Source organism: Pseudophryne corroboree, chromosome 1 (assembly GCF_028390025.1).
Source record: "Pseudophryne corroboree isolate aPseCor3 chromosome 1, aPseCor3.hap2, whole genome shotgun sequence".
NCBI lineage: Eukaryota > Metazoa > Chordata > Amphibia > Anura > Myobatrachidae > Pseudophryne > Pseudophryne corroboree.
Window position 1 is genome coordinate 829187839 of NC_086444.1, and position 23499 is coordinate 829211337.

General features: G+C 45.4%; 2 long non-coding RNA genes across 2 annotated transcripts; both read left to right on the forward strand.

Annotated features, from left to right (window-relative positions):
* Positions 1 to 1180: 1180 nt before the first annotated feature.
* On the forward strand, positions 1181 to 13348 carry LOC134950383 (uncharacterized). Its single transcript, XR_010183357.1, has 3 exons — positions 1181 to 1534; positions 4795 to 4860; positions 13296 to 13348. It is a non-coding gene; the product is annotated as an uncharacterized LOC134950383 (long non-coding RNA).
* Positions 13349 to 17957: 4609 nt separating this feature from the next.
* On the forward strand, positions 17958 to 22763 carry LOC134950494 (uncharacterized). The gene is made up of 3 exons (XR_010183449.1): positions 17958 to 18311; positions 21571 to 21636; positions 22711 to 22763. It is a non-coding gene; the product is annotated as an uncharacterized LOC134950494 (long non-coding RNA).
* Positions 22764 to 23499: the final 736 nt, after the last annotated feature.

Consider the following 23499-nt stretch of genomic DNA (forward strand, 5'->3'; position numbering starts at 1 on the left):
TTTTTGGTCAGGAGGTGGGTGGGGGAACCAGCAGGCTCGTGGATAGGGTTTGCTTCTGGTGTCAAAGCTTATGGCCCAGTCCTCTCGTCCAGGACCCACCCTGTCGTATATGGACTCACACTTGTGCAATCCTGATTAAAGATGTTGCAATTTAATTTGGGGGAATTCATGTAAAATATGGGGCAGCGGGAAACTCCACCGTGAACTGAGTCTCCCGCAGAAGGTGGGAGGGTAGGCAACTATGGCCCAGCTGTACACACATATATACACACACTGTACATACATAGATACATACACATACACTGTACGTACATACATACATATACACTGTACATACATATACACTGTACATACATATACACACACACTGTACACACATACATACAGACACTGTACACACACATATACACTATACACATATACATATACACTGCACATACATAAACACTATACACATACATATACACTGTACATACACATACATACTGTACACACACAAATACACTGTACACAAACACATACTGAACACACATACATATACACTGTACATACATAGACAATGTACTTACATACACACATATACAGTACTCTGTACATACATACAGTACATATACATTGTATACACATACACACACACACACACACACACACACACACACACACACACACACTGTACACACATACATGTACTCTGTACATACATATACTGTACATACACACATACATATACACTGTACACACATACACTGTACATACACAATGTACTTACATACACACATATACAGTATCAGTCTGTACATACATACACACTGTACACACATACATATACACTGACTGCACACACACACACACACACATACATACATACATACATACATACATATACACTGCACACACATACATGTACACACACATACATACATACACACTGTACACACAAACACACACACACACACACACACACACACACACACACACACACACACTGTACACATACATGCACACTGTACACACCTACATAGACAATGTACTTACATACACACATATACAGTACTCTGTACATACATAAATAAATAAATAAATAAATACATACATAGTACCATGCAGCCGCAGGCACCATGCACATGACCCCTCTCTCCTTCCTGCCTCTTCCCCACGGAGCCCATCAGCCTGACACTGACTAACTGAGCCCAGCAGGACATGACCCCTCTCTCCTTCCTGCCTCTTCCCCACGGAGCCCATCAGCCTGACACTGACTGACTGAGCCCAGCAGGACATGACCCCTCTCTCTTTCCTGCCTCTTCCCCAGCACATCAGCCTGAGCCCAGCAGGACAAAAAGCAGCTTACCCTGGGCACCAATCAGAGGGGGGACTCCGGGACCTGCAGCCAGCAGAGGGAGTGAGGGACAACAATAACTATCCCCGGGCATACACAGGACACCCAGCACTGACAGCAGCAGTATCGCCGGCCACCTGATGCTGCCCTGCAAACAGCTTCCTGAAGCTGGGAGCCCCGCTGGTAACATCTATTTCAGTGAGTGCCGGCAAAGAGAGATGGCAGCGGCTGCGCCCTCAGCGCATTTGCGCTGTGTGCAGCGCACCGCTGGCCCATAGGTAGTTACGGCCCTGCGTCACACAGTCATACCCCTATAGAAAACACAGTCTATACAGGGCATATGGGGAATGCAAATAGAAAATGGAAATGTGGACCAGTGCTAATAAATATATTCATAATATTATATGGGGAATGCGGTCAAACCACATTTGCCATTAGTATATCTGATCCTGCCGATAGGAACACACATATACACTTACATACATAGTCACGCACAAAACACATACATATGATATACAGTACAGTCACACACACACACAGTACATATCCTCCAACATTTGACACATAAAAATCGGTAAAAATTAGAAAAGGGGCATGGCCACGGGTAAAGGGGACATGGCCACGGGTTTCCTAAACTTTCAACGTTAGTTTGGAGAGCCAAAAATCGGTACTGACCATAAAAAAAAAGGTACTGTACCTTTTAAAAAGGTACAATTGGAGGGTATGAGTATATACAAATACAGTCACATACACACTGTGTATAGTTATACACTTATTCACATCATACTTACCGACATTCTGGCTGCTCTCTCCGGGAGAGAGCAGCCAGGTCGGCTCAACAGGCGGGCCGGGGAGCGCTGTGACGTAAGGATGGGGTGGGCCGGAGGCGGGATGGGGGTGGAGCAAGGGCGGGGTTACGGCGACACCTCCTTTAAGCCATGCCCCCGCTCTGTAATGTCGCGATCCCCCCCCATAATCCGGCTCTGACTGTACCTGGTGACTGTCTTTTACTGCCGGCGCTAGTGTTCAGCAGCACAGCTCAGCACTTGTGACTAATCAGTCTCAATGTAAACTACATCTCCTAGCAGACCTTGGTGCCGGGAGCTCTCAGCAACAAGGGCTGCTGGGAGTTGTAGTTTATGTTGAGTCTGATTACAAGCGAGGTGCAGTGTGCTGCTGCCGGACACTGGCGCCGGCACTAACAGACAGTCGCCAAGTCTATCAGTACCACTTGGTTCTACCGCCTGGTCATGGATGGCACAGCTGGACGGCGCCCCCTCCTTGCCTGACACCCCTGGCGAGTACCATCCTGGACAATAGGTAGATACACCTCTACTGACTAGTTAAGTTTTTTTTTAAATCTAAGTTGTCCAGCGTGAGGGTTTGTTAAGATCAGCATTTTGGGCTGGATTCAGATTCAGATGCAAGTGGGTTTGCAGACACATCTCATGGATTTCAGCATACTGCACATGCAATGTAGATAGAAATCTGTAACTGTGTAAGTGCTTGATAAGGCATATGCACACAGACAGAGATCACATGTGCAGACAGACTGATAGGAACATGTTTCTGGGGGGTAACCCAGGGCTGAAATAAGGATTTTTGTCACCCCGGTCCCCACTTTTCAGAAATGTTTACACTTTTCATGAAAGTTGGCCTTTTATGACATAAATGTAATATCCATCACCCCTTCCTCAAATATTTAATAAAGGGACAGAACACGCTGAAGGACACACAATAGTACCCCCAATTCAGATAACGCCACACAGTAGCACAATCTTATTCACATTACACAGCACGTAGTGCCCCTGATTCACATACACAGCACGTAGTGCCCCTGATTCACATTACACCACACATAGTGCCCCTGATTCACATTACACAGCACGTATTGCCCCTGATTCACATTACACCGCACATAGTGTCCCTGATTTACATTACACTGCATGTAGTACCCCTGATTCACATTACACAGCACATAGTGCCCCTGATTCACATTACACCACACGTAGTGCCCATGATTCACATTACACTGCACGCAGTGTCCCTTATTCACATTACACTGCACGTAGTGCCCCTGATTCATATTACAACACATGTAGTGCCCCTGATTCACATTACACCACCTAGTAGTGTCCAAATAAATACACTGTTTAAGCTCTTTAAAAAAAGATTGTATGTGTTGGACTCCAGCCCACCTGAGGTGCAGCACACTTTCCCAGCAGAGAGTCTGACAGTGCACAGGACTATTGGAGGCTGCCCGCTTGTAAATAAAGCAGCATGTCAGGGGAGTCCCAGGGCAAGGAGGATGGGTTTCTGGAGCCTGCCCTCAGTGGGCAGTCAGAGAGAGTGGGTGGGTGGGCCGGCAGTGGTGTACAACCACATATGGGACAGCAGCTCCCCCTTCCCACCCTCTTTGTGAAGGATCACGCATACCTACCCCTTCTGCAGGAATCTGCTTCCTCCCGCACAGCTCTCCAGCTTTGCTGTTCATGCATCCTCTGTGGGACACAGAGATAGTTACTGCTCAACTGGTACACAACATGGCTGGGATGGGAAGCTGCTCGTCATGAGAGGAGACTGCACGAGGGTCCCCAGGCTGGGCTGATGGGGAGGGAGTAGAAGGGGGCAACTACAGCTTCCCACCCCTCTCACAGAGGAGACACAGGAGGGAGGAGATTCCCGCCATCACCACCTCCAGCTCCTGAAGGGAAGGGAAGAAGGAGGCGAGGAGGAGTGAGGACAGATATCACTGTCTATCACCCCCTGCCCCATGGTGTCTTTCGGTAACACCAGCCCCTCCCCCTATATGACAGGTGCTGCTGCTGTTTCTGCAGTACCTCCTTTCAGTGAGCCCGGGGGCATGGTGCTAAAACACGCTACGCACACTGTGAGTTCCCCCTATTAAGTCCCAAAGTAGCAGCAATTATAGACTCTGCAGGACAGCATCCCATTAAGTCCAGCATACATTCCATTCAAGTACTGTCATTTTCCCCACTGGGCTTTAAATCAAGCCCAGCCAGCACTTTCCTCCATGCCTTGATAAAGAGAGGCTACCTCTCGAAAGGAGGATATATTGGAAGGTGGAATCCTGGTCCTGCTGCACGGAGGAAGGTACAACCATTTTTATTATTTTTCATATCTGGCCCCCTCAGAAACCGGACCTGTCTGGCTATTTGTTGTTCAATTAAGGTTGTGGCCTTGTCTCGGAGCAGAGGCACAGTTACCTGCCTGACAATATTTAATTTAATTTATATTTTTAATCTATTTAGTCTATTGTTTTTGTACTGTATGTATGTAAACCAGTGCTTGTATTAAAACCTCTCCTTTATGAGATCAAAATGAGACTACATATATACACACATACCACAATGAAACCTTGATGGGAGTCAATCCATTACATCCATTGTGAATAACGGTACATGTTCCTGACGCCTCTCAAAATTTTGTCATTTTAGGAAATCCTTAGAGAAATCCTTCACTGCTAAAGATACCTTGATACGTGGTTTATACACCACAAATGTGTAAGTAAGGTATGAGTTCCCTGCATTATTGTTAGAGGAAGCACCTCACGAAATATACCAATAGGCTAAGCCTTCGATTAAAAAATACCTTTATATATGTAATTTCTGTCTCCATTGTATGAGTACGTATGCCAACTGCATCACGCTTATCACTTTTACACACGACTATATATTGGAACGTCTCAAAATTAAAGAGTAATCCGCACTAATGAAGGGTGTATGTAAATAGCAGCTCCTATTGGTAAGGTCAATGGTAAAATAATTGTTGGGAGCGCTTACTATGAATAAAACAAAATAATGAACATACAATACCTGTAAAAAAAATGGTTAATAAAATGTTTATAGCTCTTTTATGATTGTTTGAAAAAGCAGACCGTTCGTGCATTTGTGAATGCCGGTGGCTGGGGCTGAACAAGGGTTAGCAGAGGGACGTAAACTAACTATTCTGTCCCTAACTCTTACTAACCTCTGGCGGCGGTGTTCCCTTGATCTCCAGAGCGCTACAGAGCACTGCGCTCAGCTGCGTGTCTTGCTGGCGCTCGGCGCAGCACTTTGAGGTCACTGATCATTCTGTGCACGGTGTCTTGTGGGCAGCCATCGCGTTTCGGGCTTGTCAGCCCTTTCTCAAGGATACCGCCCCTGATCTGTTGTCTAAAATTTATAGTTAAAAAGTCTTTATTTAATTAGTATAATTAAAAGCAATTGGCACCATATAATTGTAAAAATAACAACAGGAACGGGATGCTATGCAATCCCGATGTCCTGTATTAAAAGCAAATGTATCAGGTATTGTCCTGTATAAAAAGTAAATGTGTCAGGTATTGCAGTAAAAAAATATAATTTAAATGTATATATAAAAAGGTGAAATGGTAACTAGAGATGAGCGCCGGAAATTTTTCGGGTTTTGTGTTTTGGTTTTGGGTTCGGTTCCGCGGCCGTGTTTTGGGTTCGACCGCGTTTTGGCAAAACCTCACCGAATTTTTTTTGTCGGATTCGGGTGTGTTTTGGATTCGGGTGTTTTTTTCAAAAAACCCTAAAAAACAGCTTAAATCATAGAATTTGGGGGTCATTTTGATCCCAAAGTATTATTAACCTCAAAAACCATAATTTCCACTCATTTTCAGTCTATTCTGAATACCTCACACCTCACAATATTATTTTTAGTCCTAAAATTTGCACCGAGGTCGCTGTGTGAGTAAGATAAGCGACCCTAGTGGCCGACACAAACACCGGGCCCATCTAGGAGTGGCACTGCAGTGTCACGCAGGATGTCCCTTCCAAAAAACCCTCCCCAAACAGCACATGACGCAAAGAAAAAAAGAGGCGCAATGAGGTAGCTGTGTGAGTAAGATAAGCGACCCTAGTGGCCGACACAAACACCGGGCCCATCTAGGAGTGGCACTGCAGTGTCACGCAGGATGTCCCTTCCAAAAAACCCTCCCCAAACAGCACATGACGCAAAGAAAAAAAGAGGCGCAATGAGGTAGCTGACTGTGTGAGTAAGATAAGCGACCCTAGTGGCCGACACAAACACCGGGCCCATCTAGGAGTGGCACTGCAGTGTCACGCAGGATGTCCCTTCCAAAAACCCTCCCCAAACAGCACATGACGCAAAGAAAAAAAGAGGCGCAATGAGGTAGCTGACTGTGTGAGTAAGATAAGCGACCCTAGTGGCCGACACAAACACCGGGCCCATCTAGGAGTGGCACTGCAGTGTCACGCAGGATGGCCCTTCCAAAAAACCCTCCCCAAACAGCACATGACGCAAAGAAAAATAAAAGAAAAAAGAGGTGCAAGATGGAATTGTCCTTGGGCCCTCCCACCCACCCTTATGTTGTATAAACAAAACAGGACATGCACACTTTAACCAACCCATCATTTCAGTGACAGGGTCTGCCACACGACTGTGACTGATATGACGGGTTGGTTTGGACCCCCCCCAAAAAAGAAGCAATTAATCTCTCCTTGCACAAACTGGCTCTACAGAGGCAAGATGTCCACCTCATCATCATCCTCCGATATATCACCGTGTACATCCCCCTCCTCACAGATTATCAATTCGTCCCCACTGGAATCCACCATCTCAGCTCCCTGTGTACTTTGTGGAGGCAATTGCTGCTGGTCAATGTCTCCGCGGAGGAATTGATTATAATTCATTTTAATGAACATCATCTTCTCCACATTTTCTGGATGTAACCTCGTACGCCGATTGCTGACAAGGTGAGCGGCGGCACTAAACACTCTTTCGGAGTACACACTTGTGGGAGGGCAACTTAGGTAGAATAAAGCCAGTTTGTGCAAGGGCCTCCAAATTGCCTCTTTTTCCTGCCAGTATAAGTACGGACTGTGTGACGTGCCTACTTGGATGCGGTCACTCATATAATCCTCCACCATTCTTTCAATGTTGAGAGAATCATATGCAGTGACAGTAGACGACATGTCCGTAATCGTTGTCAGGTCCTTCAGTCCGGACCAGATGTCAGCATCAGCAGTCGCTCCAGACTGCCCTGCATCACCGCCAGCGGGTGGGCTCGGAATTCTGAGCCTTTTCCTCGCACCCCCAGTTGCGGGAGAATGTGAAGGAGGAGATGTTGACAGGTCGCGTTCCGCTTGACTTGACAATTTTGTCACCAGCAGGTCTTTCAACCCCAGCAGACTTGTGTCTGCCGGAAAGAGAGATCCAAGGTAGGCTTTAAATCTAGGATCGAGCATGGTGGCCAAAATGTAGTGCTCTGATTTCAACAGATTGACCACCCGTGAATCCTTGTTAAGCGAATTAAGGGCTCCATCCACAAGTCCCACATGCCTAGCGGAATCGCTCCGTTTTAGCTCCTCCTTCAATGTCTCCAGCTTCTTCTGCAAAAGCCTGATGAGGGGAATGACCTGACTCAGGCTGGCAGTGTCTGAACTGACTTCACGTGTGGCAAGTTCAAAGGGCATTAGAACCTTGCACAACGTTGAAATCATTCTCCACTGCGCTTGAGACAGGTGCATTCCACCTCCTATATCGTGCTCAATTGTATAGGCTTGAATGGCCTTTTGCTGCTCCTCCAACCTCTGAAGCATATAGAGGGTTGAATTCCACCTCGTTACCACTTCTTGCTTCAGATGATGGCAGGACAGGTTCAGTAGTTTTTGGTGGTGCTCCAGTCTTCTGTACGTGGTGCCTGTACGCCGAAAGTGTCCCGCAATTCTTCTGGCCACCGACAGCATCTCTTGCACGCCCCTGTCGTTTTTAAAAAAATTCTGCACCACCAAATTCAAGGTATGTGCAAAACATGGGACGTGCTGGAATTTGCCCATATTTAATGCACACACAATATTGCTGGCGTTGTCCGATGCCACAAATCCACAGGAGAGTCCAATTGGGGTAAGCCATTCCGCGATGATCTTCCTCAGTTGCCGTAAGAGGTTTTCAGCTGTGTGCGTATTCTGGAAACCGGTGATACAAAGCGTAGCCTGCCTAGGAAAGAGTTGGCGTTTGCGAGATGCTGCTACTGGTGCCGCCGCTGCTGTTCTTGCGGCGGGAGTCCATACATCTACCCAGTGGGCTGTCACAGTCATATAGTCCTGACCCTGCCCTGCTCCACTTGTCCACATGTCCGTGGTTAAGTGGACATTAGGTACAGCTGCATTTTTTAGGACACTGGTGACTCTTTTTCTGAGGTCTGTGTACATTTTCGGTATCGCCTGCCTAGAGAAATGGAACCTAGATGGTATTTGGTACCGGGGACACAGTACCTCCAACAAGTCTCTAGTTGGCTCTGCAGTAATGATGGATACCGGAACCACGTTTCTCACCACCCAGGATGCCAAGGCCTCAGTTATCCGCTTTGCAGTAGGATGACTGCTGTGATATTTCATCTTCCTCGCAAAGGACTGTTGAACAGTCAATTGCTTACTGGAAGTAGTACAAGTGGGCTTACGACTTCCCCTCTGGGATGACCATCGACTCCCAGCAGCAACAACAGCAGCGCCAGCAGCAGTAGGCGTTACACGCAAGGATGCATCGGAAGAATCCCAGGCAGGAGAGGACTCGTCAGAATTGCCAGTGACATGGCCTGCAGGACTATTGGCATTCCTGGGGAAGGAGGAAATTGACACTGAGGGAGTTGGTGGGGTGGTTTGCGTGAGCTTGGTTACAAGAGGAAGGGATTTACTGGTCAGTGGACTGCTTCCGCTGTCGCCCAAAGTTTTTGAACTTGTCACTGACTTATTATGAATGCGCTGCAGGTGACGTATAAGGGAGGATGTTCCGAGGTGGTTAACGTCCTTACCCCTACTTATTACAGCTTGACAAAGGCAACACACGGCTTGACACCTGTTGTCCGCATTTCTGTTGAAATACTTCCACACCGAAGAGCTGATTTTTTTGGTATTTTCACCAGGCATGTCAGTGGCCATATTCCTCCCACGGACAACAGGTGTCTCCCCGGGTGCCTGACTTAAACAAACCACCTCACCATCAGAATCCTCCTGGTCAATTTCCTCCCCAGCGCCAGCAACACCCATATCCTCCTCATCCTGGTGTACTTCAACACTGACATCTTCAATCTGACTATCAGGAACTGGACTGCGGGTGCTCCTTCCAGCACTTGCAGGGGGCGTGCAAATGGTGGAAGGCGCATGCTCTTCACGTCCAGTGTTGGGAAGGTCAGGCATCGCAACCGACACAATTGGACTCTCCTTGTGGATTTGGGATTTCGAAGAACGCACAGTTCTTTGCGGTGCTTTTGCCAGCTTGAGTCTTTTCATTTTTCTAGCGAGAGGCTGAGTGCTTCCATCCTCATGTGAAGCTGAACCACTAGCCATGAACATAGGCCAGGGCCTCAGCCGTTCCTTGCCACTCCGTGTGGTAAATGGCATATTGGCAAGTTTACGCTTCTCCTCCGACAATTTTATTTTAGGTTTTGGAGTCCTTTTTTTACTGATATTTGGTGTTTTGGATTTGACATGCTCTGTACTATGACATTGGGCATCGGCCTTGGCAGACGACGTTGCTGGCATTTCATCGTCTCGGCCATGACTAGTGGCAGCAGCTTCAGCACGAGGTGGAAGTGGATCTTGATCTTTCCCTAATTTTGGAACCTCAACATTTTTGTTCTCCATATTTTAATAGGCACAACTAAAAGGCACCTCAGGTAAACAATGGAGATGGATGGATACTAGTATACAATTATGGATGGACTGCCGAGTGCCGACACAGAGGTAGCTACAGCCGTGGACTACCGTACTGTACTGTGTCTGCTGCTAATATAGACTGGATGATAATGAGATGTAGTATGTATAAAGAAGAAAAAAAAAACCACGGGTAGGTGGTATACAATTATGGATGGACTGCCGAGTGCCGACACAGAGGTAGCTACAGCCGTGGACTACCGTACTGTACTGTGTCTGCTGCTAATATAGACTGGATGATAATGAGATGTAGTATGTATAAAGAAGAAAGAAAAAAAAAACCACGGGTAGGTGGTATACAATTATGGACGGACTGCCGAGTGCCGACACAGAGGTAGCTACAGCCGTGGACTACCGTACTGTACTGTGTCTGCTGCTAATATAGACTGGATGATAATGAGATGTAGTATGTATAAAGAAGAAAGAAAAAAAAACCACGGGTAGGTGGTATACAATTATGGATGGACTGCCGAGTGCCGACACAGAGGTAGCTACAGCCGTGGACTACCGTACTGTACTGTGTCTGCTGCTAATATAGACTGGATGATAATGAGATGTAGTATGTATAAAGAAGAAAAAAAAAACCACGGGTAGGTGGTATACAATTATGGATGGACTGCCGAGTGCCGACACAGAGGTAGCTACAGCCGTGGACTACCGTACTGTACTGTGTCTGCTGCTAATATAGACTGGAAGATAATGAGATGTAGTATGTATAAAGAAGAAAGAAAAAAAAACCACGGGTAGGTGGTATACAATTATGGACGGACTGCCGAGTGCCGACACAGAGGTAGCTACAGCCGTGGACTACCGTACTGTACTGTGTCTGCTGCTAATATAGACTGGTTGATAATGAGATGTAGTATGTATAAAGAAGAAAGAAAAAAAAAACACGGGTAGGTGGTATACAATTATGGATGGACTGCCGAGTGCCGACACAGAGGTAGCTACAGCCGTGGACTACCGTACTGTACTGTGTCTGCTGCTAATATAGACTGGATGATAATGAGATGTAGTATGTATAAAGAAGAAAAAAAAAACCACGGGTAGGTGGTATACAATTATGGATGGACTGCCGAGTGCCGACACAGAGGTAGCTACAGCCGTGGACTACCGTACTGTACTGTGTCTGCTGCTAATATAGACTGGATGATAATGAGATGTAGTATGTATAAAGAAGAAAGAAAAAAAAAACCACGGGTAGGTGGTATACAATTATGGACGGACTGCCGAGTGCCGACACAGAGGTAGCTACAGCCGTGGACTACCGTACTGTACTGTGTCTGCTGCTAATATAGACTGGATGATAATGAGATGTAGTATGTATAAAGAAGAAAGTAAAAAAAACCACGGGTAGGTGGTATACAATTATGGATGGACTGCCGAGTGCCGACACAGAGGTAGCTACAGCCGTGGACTACCGTACTGTACTGTGTCTGCTGCTAATATAGACTGGATGATAATGAGATGTAGTATGTATAAAGAAGAAAAAAAAAAACACGGGTAGGTGGTATACAATTATGGATGGACTGCCGAGTGCCGACACAGAGGTAGCTACAGCCGTGGACTACCGTACTGTACTGTGTCTGCTGCTAATATAGACTGGATGATAATGAGATGTAGTATGTATAAAGAAGAAAGAAAAAAAAACCACGGGTAGGTGGTATACAATTATGGACGGACTGCCGAGTGCCGACACAGAGGTAGCTACAGCCGTGGACTACCGTACTGTACTGTGTCTGCTGCTAATATAGACTGGTTGATAATGAGATGTAGTATGTATAAAGAAGAAAGAAAAAAAAAACACGGGTAGGTGGTATACAATTATGGATGGACTGCCGAGTGCCGACACAGAGGTAGCTACAGCCGTGGACTACCGTACTGTACTGTGTCTGCTGCTAATATAGACTGGATGATAATGAGATGTAGTATGTATAAAGAAGAAAAAAAAACCACGGGTAGGTGGTATACAATTATGGATGGACTGCCGAGTGCCGACACAGAGGTAGCTACAGCCATGGACTACCGTACTGTACTGTGTCTGCTGCTAATATAGACTGGATGATAATGAGATGTAGTATGTATAAAGAAGAAAGAAAAAAAAAAACCACGGGTAGGTGGTATACAATTATGGATGGACTGCCGAGTGCCGACACAGAGGTAGCTACAGCCGTGAACTACCGTACTGTGTCTGCTGCGACTGGATGATAAATAATGATATAAAAAATATATATATATCACTACTGCAGCCGGACAGGTATATATTATATAATGACGGACCTGCTGGACACTGTCTGTCAGCAGAATGAGTTTTTTATAGAATAAAAAAACACCACATAAGTCACACGACGAGTGTTTAACTTTTTCAGGCAATCACAATATAGTATACTATACTGGTGGTCAGTGTGGTCAGGTCACTGGTCAGTCACACTGGCAGTGGCACTCCTGCAGCAAAAGTGTGCACTGTTTAATTTTAATAATATGTACTCCTGGCTCCTGCTATAACCTATAACTGCTCCCCAGTCTCCCCCACAATTAAGCTGTGTGAGCACAGTCAGATATTATACATAGATGATGCAGCACACTGGGCTGAGCACAGATATGGTATGTGACTGAGTCACTGTGTATCGTTTTTTTCAGGCAGAGAACGGATTATATTAAATAAAACTGCACTGGTGGTCACTGGTCAGTGGTCAGTCACTAGTAAACTCTGCACTCTCTAGTACTCCTAAGCTCCAGTAAATCAAGTGTCTCTGTCTCAATCTCACTCTCTCTCTTCTAATCTAAATGGAGAGGACGCCAGCCACGTCCTCTCCCTATCAATCTCAATGCACGTGTGAAAATGGCGGCGACGCGCGGCTCCTTATATAGAATCCGAGTCTCGCGATAGAATCCGAGCCTCGCGAGAATCCGACAGCGTCATGATGACGTTCGGGCGCGCTCGGGTTAACCGAGCAAGGCGGGAAGATCCGAGTCGCTCGGATCCGTGTAAAAAAAGCTGAAGTTCGGGCGGGTTCGGATTCCGAGGAACCGAACCCGCTCATCTCTAATGGTAACATGTAATTAGAAACAATGAACGTACTACATATTGGTATTATTAACCTTATTATTTATTTCATATATCCACTGAACCATCGGCATCATAGTTGATCTCAAAACATCTGAAACATGATGTCAGAGATCTGATCTACCATCTGTTTTTTAGATAAGTATAATTTATACCTTTTTTTCCATAATTTTTTTATCTCCCGCACTAGCGCCACCTTCTACACCACCATCCAAACCTCTGTCAGAATCTTGCATTAGCTGGTAAGTAGACTGCTGTGAAAGTATGAAAAAGTGCCCGCAGGTGCGTTTGTCTCAGAATAAGCCCCTTTGTCTTAAATTGCTCACATCATGATCACGTTCTGACAAATTCTGCACAAAATGGGATTATTGTAAATCAGATTAGGGATTAGTGTAAATCAGAAATTATACTGCTACTTCTATAACCAGCAAAGACTTGCAGGCACAGGAATAAGTTAACCGGGGGTATATTTACTAAAATTTCGATTTTGAGATCACTTTTATGAATCTACAAAATCAACTGAAATCGCTTCTATTCGATTTTCTAAATCCCTGAAAAAATCCCTCACTTAATAAAAATCAATTTTGCATTCAATGTTCAAATCAAATTCGATGTTGATTCATGTTTAGAAGGAATTTTGGGTTGAGATTTTGAATTCCCATTCAAAATGGAACCTCAAATCTATATTAAATTCCCAGCAAAATTTAATGCAAAATCGAACAGATCTTCCTCATTGCGTCCTATTGGTCCAAATGTATCATATGCACAATAATTAAAGGGAAAGCTCTCTTCTTACACTGTTTTATACATGAAAAACTAACAGATGATTTTTTTTTAAATACTTACAGCTGAAATAGTTGGCAATATGCTTAGCCCTAATCTGCCTTCCTGCCTGCCTTCCACTTTCTGTGCTCACATAGGGGGTCATTCTGAGTTGATCGCTAGCTGCTGTTGTTCGCAGTGCAGCGATCAGGCTAAAAATCAGCATTTCTGCGCATGCGTATACACCGCAATGCGCATTCGCGTCGTACAGGTACAATGAGTATCCTGGGTTTGCACAGAGTCTAACGAACATTCCTGTCGCACGGCCGAACGCAGGAAGATTGACATGAATTGGGCGTTTCTGGGTGGCAACTGACCATTTTCAGGGAGTGTTTGGAAAAACGCAGGCGTGGCTGAGAAAACACAGGCGTGGCTGGGCATTCGCTGGGCGGGTGTGTGATGTCAAAAGCCTTCCCTCCGTCATTACAATCAACACACACGAAAAGTAACTACAGGGCTGGTCTTGTTTTGCACAAAAATATTTTGCAGGTGCTCTGCTGCACAAGCGTTTACACTTCTACAAAGCGAAAATACACTCCCCAGTGGGTGGCGGCATAGCGTTTGCACTGCTGCTAAAAACTGCTAGCGAGCGATCAACTTGGAATGGCCCCCATAGTCAGTTGTTGGTAACAAAACCTCCACATGCTCCCTGTTTATTGCACAATCCGGGGGGAGTGGTTTATTTAATGCGTGATAATGTAATAGCCGGCAGCAGACTACAATATTGGACACTTTTGCCAAATGATATAACAATGGGGGTAATTCCAAGTTGATCGCAGCAGGATTTTGATAGCAATTGGGCAAAACCATGTGCACTGCAGGGGAGGCAGATATAACATGTGCAGAGAGAGTTAGATTTGGGTGGGGTGTGTTCAATCTGCAATCTAAATTGCAGTGTAAAAATAAAGCAGCCAGTATTTACCCTGCACAGAAATAAAATAACCCACCCAAATCTAACTCTTTCTGCACATTATATCTGCCTCCCCAGTAGTGCACATGGTTTTGCCCAATTGCTATCAAAAATCCTGCTGCGATCAACATGGAATTACCCCCAATATGCCTCCCAAATTATCTATTTTTAATAGACCAAAGTTGCATTTGTTATGGATTGTGTGGCTATATGTATAGGTAACTTACCCAACAACCATCCCTCTGGCATTTGACTCACTTCAAATTTTGCAGGCAGGGTCGATTTGCTGAGGATGTAGGCATCATGGCACGAACAGTGGCGGAAGTCTGGGAGGCAATGGAGTCGGATGCCGCCGGGCTCCAGCAGTGACGGGGGCTCCTTCTCCATTGCCTCTGATAGTGCAGCTGTCCGGCTGCGGCTCCCGTATGACCCGCCAGCTCCCGCCCCTGACAAGTGCGCCTGGCCGGCTTCGGCTCCCGTATAATGATATCACGTCTGGCCGCCTTCCGCCCGCCCTCCCCCTCACTCCAATGGCGCCCAGATCCGGCTTCAGCCTGATGACAGGACGGCTGGCCGGCTCCCGCCTCACAGCACAGCTGGCCGGCTTCGGCTACTTTCCCTCAGCGCCGCTGCCCGACTCCTACATGCTGACACCTGCCAATGGTGAGCACTAAGCTGTAACTGAATGATGGAGGAAAGTATGAGGGTTGGGACAGTGTGTACGTCAATGTGGCTGTGTGTGTGTGTGTGTGTGTGTGTATTTGTATAGGTCTGAGTATGTAGCTATGTGTGTATTTGTATAGGTGTGATTATGTAGCTATGTGGCTGTGTGTGTGTATATGTGGCTAATTGTGTATAAGTGGTATAGTGTGTGTGTGTGTGTGTATGTATATGACTGTGTGTATATGTGGTTGGGTGTGTATTTGTATATATATATATATATATATATATATATAAAGGGTAACAAAGCAGGCGGCACTCCAAGGCTGTGGTAGATTAAAGTGTATTACACACAAAACATAGTCCAACGTTTCGGGGTCCAAGCGCCCCTTTGTCAAGGTTCACCTTTGCATTTAGAAGACAATTTGTCTTTAATCTGTTCATTTTTAGACAGAACATTTTGTGCGGGACATTTAACATAGTCATTGTCCTTTGAAGTTCTTTAAGTTACTTTGTATACTAAACAATATAAAATCAGTTACACCATAAAAAGCAACCATGCCCTAGGGACAGGATTTCCTTTAGTGTTTTGAACCATTGGGGCACTGACTAGCAGGGGTGTATCTAGGGGTCCGAGCGCCCCTGGCAAAGTCAGGGGCAGGCCACACACACACACATTTGAAATAAGGGAGCAGTGTCAAAAAAGGAATGTGGCCTTACAATTAAAATTATGCCACACAGTATCAAATTACGCCACACCAGTGCCGTAACTAGACATTTTAGCGCTGTGTGCAAGAAACAGCATCGGCGCCCCCCCCCCCATTATAATTAATGCAGGGTCAGTACGCGCCGCAGGCGCGCGCCAAAAATATAGGGGTGTGGCCACAAATAATACCAATTCATAGTACGCTGCACAGTAGTCTCCTTTATTCAAATGACGCCGCACAGTAGCGCCACTTACACACATTGCTCTAGGTAGAGCCCCTGTCACACATTACGGCAGGCAGAGCTCCATTTTACACATTATGGCAGGCAGAGTCCCTTTCTACACATTAAGGCAGGCAGAGTCCCCTTTTTCACATTATGACAGGGAGAGCCTCCTTTTACACATTAAAGTCTGGAGGGTCGGTAAAGCAGTCGTGTACCCACAGAGTTGGGGAAGTGCAGGTAGATAAGCAGTACTTACCAGTGCAGCAGTGATCTAGATGGGGGCAGAAGGGTCCTTTCTTGACGGCTCTTGTCAGATGTTTTTTGGTCAGGAGGTGGGTGGGGGAACCAGCAGGCTCGTGGACAGGGTTTGCTTCTGGTGTCAAAGCTTATGGCCCAGTCCTCTCGTCCAGGACCCACCCTGTCGTATATGGACTCACACTTGTGCAATCCTGATTAAGGATGTTGCAATTTAATTTGGGGGAATTCATGTAAAATATGGGGCAGCGGGAAACTCCACCGTGAACTGAGTCTCCCGCAGAAGGTGGGAGGGTAGGCAACTATGGCCCAGCTGTACACACATATATACACACACTGTACATACATAGATACATACACATACACTGTACGTACGTACATACATACATATACACTGTACATACATATACACTGTACATACATATACACACACACTGTACACACACACATACATACAGACACTGTACACACATATACACTATACACATATACATATACACTGCACATACATAAACACTATACACATACATATACACTGTACATACACATACATACTGTACACACACAAATACACTGTACACAAACACATACTGAACACACATACATATACACTGTACATACATAGACAATGTACTTACATACACACATATACAGTACTCTGTACATACATACAGTACATATACATTGTATACACATACATACACACACACACACACACACACACACACACACACACACACACTGTACACACATACATGTACTCTGTACATACATATACTGTACATACACACATACATATACACTGTACACACATACACTGTACATACACAATGTACTTACATACACACATATACAGTATCAGTCTGTACATACATACACACTGTACACACATACATATACACTGACTGCACACACACACACACACACACACACACACACACACACATACATACATACATACATATACACTGCACACACATACATGTACACACACATACATACATACACACTGTACACACAAACACACACACACACACACACACACACACACACACACACACACACACACACACACACTGTACACATACATGCACACTGTACACACCTACATAGACAATGTACTTACATACACACATATACAGTACTCTGTACATACATAAATAAATAAATAAATAAATAAATACATACATAGTACCATGCAGCCGCAGGCACCATGCACATGACCCCTCTCTCCTTCCTGCCTCTTCCCCACGGAGCCCATCAGCCTGACACTGACTAACTGAGCCCAGCAGGACATGACCCCTCTCTCCTTCCTGCCTCTTCCCCACGGAGCCCATCAGCCTGACACTGACTGACTGAGCCCAGCAGGACATGACCCCTCTCTCTTTCCTGCCTCTTCCCCAGCACATCAGCCTGAGCCCAGCAGGACAAAAAGCAGCTTACCCTGGGCACCAATCAGAGGGGGGACTCCGGGACCTGCAGCCAGCAGAGGGAGTGAGGGACAACAATAACTATCCCCGGGCATACACAGGACACCCAGCACTGACAGCAGCAGTATCGCCGGCCACCTGATGCTGCCCTGCAAACAGCTTCCTGAAGCTGGGAGCCCCGCTGGTAACATCTATTTCAGTGAGTGCCGGCAAAGAGAGATGGCAGCGGCTGCGCCCTCAGCGCATTTGCGCTGTGTGCAGCGCACCGCTGGCCCATAGGTAGTTACGGCCCTGCGTCACACAGTCATACCCCTATAGAAAACACAGTCTATACAGGGCATATGGGGAATGCAAATAGAAAATGGAAATGTGGACCAGTGCTAATAAATATATTCATAATATTATATGGGGAATGCGGTCAAACCACATTTGCCATTAGTATATCTGATCCTGCCGATAGGAACACACATATACACTTACATACATAGTCACGCACAAAACACATACATATGATATACAGTACAGTCACACACACACACAGTACATACCCTCCAACATTTGACACATAAAAATCGGTAAAAATTAGAAAAGGGGCATGGCCACGGGTAAAGGGGACATGGCCACGGGTTTCCTAAACTTTCAACGTTAGTTTGGAGAGCCAAAAATCGGTACTGACCATAAAAAAAAAGGTACTGTACCTTTTAAAAAGGTACAATTGGAGGGTATGAGTATATACAAATACAGTCACATACACACTGTGTATAGTTATACACTTATTCACATCATACTTACCGACATTCTGGCTGCTCTCTCCGGGAGAGAGCAGCCAGGTCGGCTCAACAGGCGGGCCGGGGAGCGCTGTGACGTAAGGATGGGGTGGGCCGGAGGCGGGATGGGGGTGGAGCAAGGGCGGGGTTACGGCGACACCTCCTTTAAGCCATGCCCCCGCTCTGTAATGTCGCGATCCCCCCCCATAATCCGGCTCTGACTGTACCTGGTGACTGTCTTTTACTGCCGGCGCTAGTGTTCGCAGCACAGCTCAGCACTTGTGATCAATCAGTCTCAATGTAAACTACATCTCCTAGCAGACCTTGGTGCCGGGAGCTCTCAGCAACAAGGGCTGCTGGGAGTTGTAGTTTATGTTGAGTCTGATTACAAGCGAGGTGCAGTGTGCTGCTGCCGGACACTGGCGCCGGCACTAACAGACAGTCGCCAAGTCTATCAGTACCACTTGGTTCTACCGCCTGGTCATGGATGGCACAGCTGGACGGCGCCCCCTCCTTGCCTGACACCCCTGGCGAGTACCATCCTGGACAATAGGTAGATACACCTCTACTGACTAGTTAAGTTTTTTTTAAAATCTAAGTTGTCCAGCGTGAGGGTTTGTTAAGATCAGCATTTTGGGCTGGATTCAGATTCAGATGCAAGTGGGTTTGCAGACACATCTCATGGATTTCAGCATACTGCACATGCAATGTAGATAGAAATCTGTAACTGTGTAAGTGCTTGATAAGGCATATGCACACAGACAGAGATCACATGTGCAGACAGACTGATAGGAACATGTTTCTGGGGGGTAACCCAGGGCTGAAATAAGGATTTTTGTCACCCCGGTCCCCACTTTTCAGAAATGTTTACACTTTTCATGAAAGTTGGCCTTTTATGACATAAATGTAATATCCATCACCCCTTCCTCAAATATTTAATAAAGGGACAGAACACGCTGAAGGACACACAATAGTACCCCCAATTCAGATAACGCCACACAGTAGCACAATCTTATTCACATTACACAGCACGTAGTGCCCCTGATTCACATACACAGCACGTAGTGCCCCTGATTCACATTACACCACACATAGTGCCCCTGATTCACATTACACAGCACGTATTGCCCCTGATTCACATTACACCGCACATAGTGTCCCTGATTTACATTACACTGCATGTAGTACCCCTGATTCACATTACACAGCACATAGTGCCCCTGATTCACATTACACCACACGTAGTGCCCATGATTCACATTACACTGCACGCAGTGTCCCTTATTCACATTACACTGCACGTAGTGCCCCTGATTCATATTACAACACATGTAGTGCCCCTGATTCACATTACACCACCTAGTAGTGTCCAAATAAATACACTGTTTAAGCTCTTTAAAAAAAGATTGTATGTGTTGGACTCCAGCCCACCTGAGGTGCAGCACTCTTTCCCAGCAGAGAGTCTGACAGTGCACAGGACTATTGGAGGCTGCCCGCTTGTAAATAAAGCAGCATGTCAGGGGAGTCCCAGGGCAAGGAGGATGGGTTTCTGGAGCCTGCCCTCAGTGGGCAGTTAGAGAGAGTGGGTGGGTGGGCCGGCAGTGGTGTACAACCACATATGGGACAGCAGCTCCCCCTTCCCACCCTCTTTGTGAAGGATCACGCATACCTACCCCTTCTGCAGGAATCTGCTTCCTCCCCCACAGCTCTCCAGCTTTGCTGTTCATGCATCCTCTGTGGGACACAGAGATAGTTACTGCTCAACTGGTACACAACATGGCTGGGATGGGAAGCTGCTCGTCATGAGAGGAGACTGCACGAGGGTCCCCAGGCTGGGCTGATGGGGAGGGAGTAGAAGGGGGCAACTACAGCTTCCCACCCCTCTCACAGAGGAGACACAGGAGGGAGGAGATTCCCGCCATCACCACCTCCAGCTCCTGAAGGGAAGGGAAGAAGGAGGCGAGGAGGAGTGAGGACAGATATCACTGTCTATCACCCCCTGCCCCATGGTGTCTTTCGGTAACACCAGCCCCTCCCCCTATATGACAGGTGCTGCTGCTGTTTCTGCAGTACCTCCTTTCAGTGAGCCCGGGGGCATGGTGCTAAAACACGCTACGCACACTGTGAGTTCCCCCTATTAAGTCCCAAAGTAGCAGCAATTATAGACTCTGCAGGACAGCATCCCATTAAGTCCAGCATACATTCCATTCAAGTACTGTCATTTTCCCCACTGGGCTTTAAATCAAGCCCAGCCAGCACTTTCCTCCATGCCTTGATAAAGAGAGGCTACCTCTCGAAAGGAGGATATATTGGAAGGTGGAATCCTGGTCCTGCTGCACGGAGGAAGGTACAACCATTTTTATTATTTTTCATATCTGGCCCCCTCAGAAACCGGACCTGTCTGGCTATTTGTTGTTCAATTAAGGTTGTGGCCTTGTCTCGGAGCAGAGGCACAGTTACCTGCCTGACAATATTTTATTTAATTTATATTTTTAATCTATTTAGTCTATTGTTTTTGTACTGTATGTATGTAAACCAGTGCTTGTATTAAAACCTCTCCTTTATGAGATCAAAATGAGACTACATATATACACACATACCACAATGAAACCTTGATGGGAGTCAATCCATTACATCCATTGTGAATAACGGTACATGTTCCTGACGCCTCTCAAAATTTTGTCATTTTAGGAAATCCTTAGAGAAATCCTTCACTGCTAAAGATACCTTGATACGTGGTTTATACACCACAAATGTGTAAGTAAGGTATGAGTTCCCTGCATTATTGTTAGAGGAAGCACCTCACGAAATATACCAATAGGCTAAGCCTTCGATTAAAAAATACCTTTATATATGTAATTTCTGTCTCCATTGTATGAGTACGTATGCCAACTGCATCACGCTTATCACTTTTACACACGACTATATATTGGAACGTCTCAAAATTAAAGAGTAATCCGCACTAATGAAGGGTGTATGTAAATAGCAGCTCCTATTGGTAAGGTCAATGGTAAAATAATTGTTGGGAGCGCTTACTATGAATAAAACAAAATAATGAACATACAATACCTGTAAAAAAAATGGTTAATAAAATGTTTATAGCTCTTTTATGATTGTTTGAAAAAGCAGACCGTTCGTGCATTTGTGAATGCCGGTGGCTGGGGCTGAACAAGGGTTAGCAGAGGGACGTAAACTAACTATTCTGTCCCTAACTCTTACTAACCTCTGGCGGCGGTGTTCCCTTGATCTCCAGAGCGCTACAGAGCACTGCGCCCAGCTGCGTGTCTTGCTGGCGCTCGGCGCAGCACTTTGAGGTCACTGATCATTCTGTGCACGGTGTCTTGTGGGCAGCCATCGCGTTTCGGGCTTGTCAGCCCTTTCTCAAGGATACCGCCCCTGATCTGTTGTCTAAAATTTATAGTTAAAAAGTCTTTATTTAATTAGTATAATTAAAAGCAATTGGCACCATATAATTGTAAAAATAACAACAGGAACGGGATGCTATGCAATCCCGATGTCCTGTATTAAAAGCAAATGTATCAGGTATTGTCCTGTATAAAAAGTAAATGTGTCAGGTATTGCAGTAAAAAAATATAATTTAAATGTATATATAAAAAGGTGAAATGGTAACATGTAATTAGAAACAATGAACGTACTACATATTGGTATTATTAACCTTATTATTTATTTCATATATCCACTGAACCATCGGCATCATAGTTGATCTCAAAACATCTGAAACATGATGTCAGAGATCTGATCTACCATCTGTTTTTTAGATAAGTATAATTTATACCTTTTTTTCCATAATTTTTTTATCTCCCGCACTAGCGCCACCTTCTACACCACCATCCAAACCTCTGTCAGAATCTTGCATTAGCTGGTAAGTAGACTGCTGTGAAAGTATGAAAAAGTGCCCGCAGGTGCGTTTGTCTCAGAATAAGCCCCTTTGTCTTAAATTGCTCACATCATGATCACGTTCTGACAAATTCTGCACAAAATGGGATTATTGTAAATCAGATTAGGGATTAGTGTAAATCAGAAATTATACTGCTACTTCTATAACCAGCAAAGACTTGCAGGCACAGGAATAAGTTAACCGGGGGTATATTTACTAAAATTTCGATTTTGAGATCACTTTTATGAATCTACAAAATCAACTGAAATCGCTTCTATTCGATTTTCTAAATCCCTGAAAAAATCCCTCACTTAATAAAAATCAATTTTGCATTCAATGTTCAAATCAAATTCGATGTTGATTCATGTTTAGAAGGAATTTTGGGTTGAGATTTTGAATTCCCATTCAAAATGGAACCTCAAATCTATATTAAATTCCCAGCAAAATTTAATGCAAAATCGAACAGATCTTCCTCATTGCGTCCTATTGGTCCAAATGTATCATATGCACAATAATTAAAGGGAAAGCTCTCTTCTTACACTGTTTTATACATGAAAAACTAACAGATGATTTTTTTTTAAATACTTACAGCTGAAATAGTTGGCAATATGCTTAGCCCTAATCTGCCTTCCTGCCTGCCTTCCACTTTCTGTGCTCACATAGGGGGTCATTCTGAGTTGATCGCTAGCTGCTGTTGTTCGCAGTGCAGCGATCAGGCTAAA